Source organism: Mirounga leonina, unplaced genomic scaffold (assembly GCF_011800145.1).
Source record: "Mirounga leonina isolate KUSES-001 unplaced genomic scaffold, KU_Mleo_1.0 Mir_200, whole genome shotgun sequence".
In the NCBI taxonomy this organism is placed as follows: Eukaryota; Metazoa; Chordata; class Mammalia; order Carnivora; family Phocidae; genus Mirounga; species Mirounga leonina.
In genome coordinates, this window is record NW_023270503.1 from 26,029,850 (window position 1) to 26,036,419 (window position 6,570).

Genomic DNA, 6,570 nt, shown 5'->3' on the forward strand with positions numbered 1-6,570 from the left:
GAGAGAAGGCTCTTTCTTCCCCTGTTAGACTCCAGCTCATCATTTAAGAACCAGCTCCCGTAGCCCCCAGCTCCTCAAGAATTTCTGATGCCACAAGCCCAGAGCATGCCGTTTATACCCGATGTCCACAGCATGCTGTTCACAGTGCTGTGATAACACCTCTCAGTCTAATATTTATCCTAGGCACGTGTGCATCTTTCTCTCTCCAGTTACAATGAAGTGGCACATTGTTTGTTTCTTAGATGCTTAACCCAGCACCTGGCATATTCTTGGTGCTCAGACCAGTGGATATTAAATCAAAGTGAAGTATTTTTCTGTTGATTTGACCTCAAACAGGATTCACCTAGAGCTCATGAAATAGTGGCCGCTCGTTGGTACAGCTAGGGAGGAGATGGGCAGAGGAGGGAAGCTTAATGGGCCTGCCTTGACCTAACTGCATGGCCACCTGTCCCCTGCTCAACGGTTACTGTCAGCTTTGGCTTCTGAGTAAAACTCATGGGGTCCATACTCTGCGAAGGCTCCCAGACTGCTAAGGCAGGTCTGCAATTTTTAGGCTCTTACCTACTGTTTGAGGAAGGAAGGGAACTGATACTTATTCATAGTCTGCCTCGTGCCAGACCCGGCATCACCGCCTTTAATCTCCCAACAATCCTGTAAGTACTCTGGGATGCCCATTCTACAGCTGAGGAAATAGAAACTCAGAGAAGTTAAGGACTTTCCCAAAGGGGACTGATAGCCTGTAGCAGAGAGCAAGGAGTGGAACTCCCCCATCCATCCTCTTTCCCCTAAGCAACACTAGTTGGGTAGCCAGGAACCCAACTTCATAGCCACCGAAAGCCCCGAAGTCGAATGCCTCTGAGGCCAACACACCAGCAGAAGAGGAATCCCCTTACAGACTGGGTGGCCGCGCTGGACTCACTTATGAAGCCGTCTTCACTAGCGTTTCTGATTGGTGGACGGTAGCTCACGTGCTCGTGTCCTGGCTTCAAGGGAGCCTGGGAGTCGGAGTTCTTGACTTCTTGGGGGAAGGCCGGACCCTAAGGGAATTTCCTCCAGAAAGGGTATTCATAAGATGATGGGCATCTACGAATGTGACAGATGTTCAGGACACTGACTCACCCTAAAAGTCACAGAAAAAGAAGTTATTTTAGATGCCCAAACAAATGTCTCTTTCAAATCCTGCTCCTTTCTTAAAATGTCATTTCAAGGAAGAATTTTTATTACATAATTTTTTGGGATATAACTTACATATAGTAAAGTTCACCTAGTTTCGTGTACACGTCTAGGGGTTTTTATAAATGCAGACAGATACGTCCCCACCACCACAAGCAAGATCCAGTGTACAACAGTTTCATCGCCCCCTATAGTTTTTGAAGCAAAGGCTTTTTAAGCAAAGAACAAAAATAGCACTGAAGAGATCCTATGTGTAAATATCAACATATGCAGGCAGAGAGCCTCCCCCTCTTTGGCTCCCGTCCCAGGGCTAGAGAGACAAAGATTACCGCAAAAAGACTGAAATGGTTCAAAGTACCATCTCTTTTCAAATGTCAGGTTTAGGGTTTAATGCAAGAAGATGGATGAGGTTAACTGCTGTGGTTCTAGCCCACTGCATGGATTCCACAGGTAAACAACACCTTGAACAAATGCATAGCTTCGCACAGATCCGGGCGGAGGGAGGCCCGTCTCTGACCTTCTGAGTGCGCTCCTCGTCAGGCAATGGTGGGTCTGTGTTCCTGCTTCTGCATCATGCTCCAGGTCACAGGATCCAGAAACCCCTGGGTTGAAGAGGTGGCCAAAGACTGGCATTGTGTAGGGGTGGTGGTGTAGACATAGCTTAGGTGTGCAGGCAGAGTAGGAGGAGGAGGAAGGGGGAGTGAACTGCAGGCCTGGGCTGGGGGGCTGGAGGGAAGTTCTCCATGGAGTCTAAGAATTCTAAATTTGAGCATGGCCTTTTAGGTCATTATAAAATATACTTACTGTTCATTATGCAAACATAGATTCTCAGAATAGGATAGAACCTATTTTATTTGACAGTTTATTAGCTTGACTTAGAGCATGAATATCTGGGCATGGGGTATGTAGGCCTCTATTGGTGGGTGCGCTTGCCCAGGCCCTGCAGATGTTCGAGGCAAGCCTAAATGAATGCGTTGAGCTTCCTCAGAGATAGTTACCAAAGCTTCCTGCAGGCCAGGCTCCCTGATGGTAGCCCTGTACCCCTCTCCCAGGGAGCTGAGGGAGGAAGAGAATGAGCAAACATTTTTAGATGTTAACCATGTGCTTGAATCTGACAGGGACCCAACTACCCTGACCACTGGGTTTATCATCGCCAGTTTAAGATAAAGAAATGGAGGCTCAGTGACATGTAAGTGCCTCCAGTGCCCAAGCTGGGATTCCAACTCAGATCTGTGGAGCTGCAGATCCTGCAGAGCATGCCCCCCTCCCCATGTTGCTACTAGGGAGTTACAACTCGCTTCTGCTTTCCTCCTTACCGGGATTTGTATGGGGCAAGGAGTCAGTCACTTAGACGGGTTAGAATGAGGCCAGTGCCACTGTTTTGCAGGGGAGGGTGGGGGGGGGAACCCTTATATGTTTCCAGAACCTTCTCTGGGTTGACCCTATACTTGTTCCCAAGCAGAAAAAGGCAAGGTACAGGTAGCTAGGGAAGGGAGAGGGCAAACACTCAGGTAAAGGAGGTACGTGGGAATTGGCTGTGGAGCAAGGGAAAGAAAGGGAGGTGGGGAGGGTTCTGCACAAAACCTTTGGCTTTGAGTTGTTCCCGATTTCAAATCCAGGTCCCACTATGAGCTGATTGTTTGATTCTGACAGAGTCGTATGACTACCTGAAACCTCAGTTTCAATACCTGTGAAGGTAGGATCACTCACAGAGTTTCTTCTGAGTCTCTGGGAGGATGACCCGAAGCAGAACCAGTAAGGCACCTGGCCTGGAGCAGGTTCTCCACAGCGCTCCGTTCCCTTTCTCCTTCCTCTTGTTGACTGAATCACTGAGCCCATTTTGGCATTCTGTAGATCTCTACAGCTGAGAAATCTAAAAATAAACTTGAATTATGGTGGGTTTAGCCTTGAGGTCTCTGACAAGCACTTCTGTGTAAATAGCAGAAGTGAAAAAAAAAAAAAGCGCCATTTCATTTCTAGTATTTGAAACCCAAGTTAAAGAACTCTCATCATGTGGGCGACTGATAGTGGAGGGACGGGGGTGGTAAGGGCGCAGATTTGGTATTTTTTCATGTTGTTTTTGTTTTTGTTCTGTGATGATGTGTGGGACTCTCCAGAGACATGTGTCACAGGGCTATAAGGAGAAGGGGGAGGTGAAGGCGCAGCAAGTGGGAAATTTGATTCCGTGTCTGATGTTATAGGACAGAACTGGGTAAGGGGGAGTGTAGGTCAATGGGTGGAAAAGGGGATCTCACACTCAAAGGTCCTGTGGCTATCATGCCCTTCATACCTCTGGCTTCAGGTCACGATTGAGCAAGTTTCTTAATTCCTTTTTCAGTGAGCTTCTGAAGAAAGGCCATCTTTGGGGACTTGCCTTATTCCTAAAATGCCAGTATGTCTAAACTTAAAGTGGGCAGGTGTGGGTGCCTGGGTGGCTCAGTCGGTTGAGTGTTCTGACTCTTGGTTTTGACTCAGGTCATGATCTCAGTGTCGTGAGATTAAGCCCGGTGTTGGGCTCCGCACTCAGCAGGGGGGGAGGGTGTCTGCTTTTCTCTCTCTCTCCTTCTTCCCTTCCCCCCGCTCACACATATTTTCTCTCTCTCAAATAAATAAATAAATAAATCTTAAAAAAAAAAAAAGTGTGTGCTTGTGAGTCACAGAGACTCATGAAAAGAGAAAGCAAGAGGCTGGCTTACTTGACCATGGCCCACATTGATGGGAATCACAGGTTCTTTGTCTTATTGTTATTTTTAACAAAATGCCTTCCCACCCCTCAGCTCTAATGTTCACTCTTCCTACAATCCATGTTTTATAGGCTCAGAGAGATGCAGTGGATTCTCCCACGGTCCTAAGAGAGAGAGCCAGGACTTGTACTGGCTGCCTCCTTCTTTAAACAGGGCTGGTATTGGCCATCCCGAGAATGGTGTGCAAGTTGGGCTCAGGACCTGAGACCTGGGGAATCCGGGTCACCCAGACTTCTGCCCTATGACCTTGACTTCTGCAGCTCTTTTAAAAAAATGGACATAGTGACATTCTATGTCAATGTTGTCTTTTTAAAAAAGGAGTGAGTAACCCAAGTAAAAACTTACCATACCGTGCTTGATATTGCATTGATCTAGAACTCTCTGAAGGTGACAGTGGACAACCACATGATCTCCTGTTCCCACTGCAAATAACCAGAGGGAGGGGATTTAAGTGTCAATAAGAGGCTGTGGGATAGATCCAAGGGTGAGCTTCCTGATTGTAAGGAGTTGTAAGAGCCACCGAAGCATGGCAGTGACACCTTTTCAGTCCCTGAGCCTCCAGCACCTGTCGGTGTTTGCCAAATACCATCACCCCTCCCTGCTTGCTGGTGTCTGTATTCATCCTTCTGGAGCCAGCTCAAATGCCCCCACCCCCCACACCAGACTTCCCAGCATCCCCATGAAGAATTACGAGCTTTTCTTGCCTGCTCCGCAGTGTGACTCTGGTACTTCTCTTTAGCACCCATGTTGTTCACCATGACTTAAAGCCAAGCCCTTGAATTTCTCCCGCCCTGAGTGTTCAGAGGGCAGGGATGTGTTCCATTCATCCCGATCACCAATATCTATCAGGGCCTGGCACATAGTCAGTCCTCACCAAAGGAATGCTAAACTTCACCGTGAGTTGCCTATTGGTGATTTTTGATTGTTTTTAAATTTTGTTAAATTTGAAAACTCAATCCCCAGTGCCAGCATGCATATAAAAATAAGGACTCTCATGCTCTGTTGGTAGGAATGTAAACAGGTGTGACTTTTCTGGACAGTAATTTGAATTACTTTAAATGTGTATGCCTATTGACCATATAATTTTCTTCTATTTTCTCTTCCCTTCCCTCCCCCTCTCCTCTCCTGTCTTCTGAAGGGGTTAGTGAATGGCTTTTCACAAAGATATTGCTATTATTATATTCCTGGCAATGTTTTTTAAACAATAGCAAAAATGGGACCAGTGTTAATATGGATTTGGGTAAATCAACTATGGTTTATATCTATGAGAGAATACCATGTAGCAATGACAATTGATGGTACATGAGTGTGTATTAATCAAGTAAGCAATGTGACAAAAACCCATCACAAAATAAGAAGCATGGTATGGTTCCAATTTTAAAGGAAACATAAGGATAGATCCACGGGAAAGTGTCTGGGAGGGTTTACATCCAAATGTTTTAACCCTTTTTTTGGGTGGTGGGATTTTAGGGGATTTTAATTTTCTTTCTATTTTTCTGAATTTCCTCAATTTCCTACAATGAACATGTATTACCTTCAGAACATGGAAAAACATCTTCACGTATCTTTAGTTGATCCTCTAAGTAAACTCCTTGGTCCTCAAATTCTGAAAACCGCAGAAACGAAATCAAAATAGAGGCAGTCGAGGTTGGAGGCGCTGTTGGAAGTTCTCTGGGCCAAGAGGTTCTCAGACTTGGTTGCACGTTTGAGTTACCCATGGAGCCTTCAAAACTCTGCTGTTCAGTCCACACCCTATGCCAATAAATCAGAATCCCCAGGGCAGGATCCGGGCATCAGAGTGTGTTACATCTGCCCAGGTGATTCTGATGGGCAGCCAACTCTGAGAACCCCTGCCGTTGAGTTGCACTGTTCAACACAGCAGTCACAAGCCACATGAAGCTCTTTGCATGTAATTAAAATTAAGTAAAACGAAATAAAAGTTAAAAATCAGTTCCTTAGTCACAGTAGCCACATTTTAAGTGCTCAGTAGCCACATGTGGTTAGTCACTACCGCACTGGATAGCACAGTTACAGAGCTACCCCTTAATTCTCAGGACAGGAGACCAGAAGGGTCTCCTTCTAGCAAGGCCTGATGCTTGTGGAAGGAGAAGGTCCCTATTCTTGCCTGCTCCAGGGACTCCAGAATAGATCTGCTTGGGCCATCAGTCATAGTGTGCCTAGAAAGTTCCTTCTGCTTGTGTCTACCCCATCCTCCACCTCGAGCATGGGGAAATTTTATGCCACATGTTTATTTTCAAGGGCTCGACAGGCCCAGGCCCTTCTGATCTGTTCAGCTTGGTCAGGCCAGCAGCCAAGCTGTTTACGTGGTATCCAAGTGCTCAGTGGAGAGTAGAACAGGGCTGTGTTTTCCACGGCTGCTGAGAAAGGTGAGTGAGCCGAGGCAGAATAACAAAAAGCCACTTCAAAAACACACCAGAAAAAGTCAGAAAGCAGAGACAATTAGAAGTTTGAGAGACACACACTCCCCCCGCAACAACAAAAAAAACCCTGACAAAAGAGCAAAAACAAGTCACGGGGGAGCCTGTTGCCCTGATGTCGCGGTTGCTGACTTGAGAATGGGCCTGTCCCCGTGGTTCTGTGAAGGGCCGGGAGCTGAGGCTGTGGGGGCTCAGAAACTTCACCTGAGTTCTGA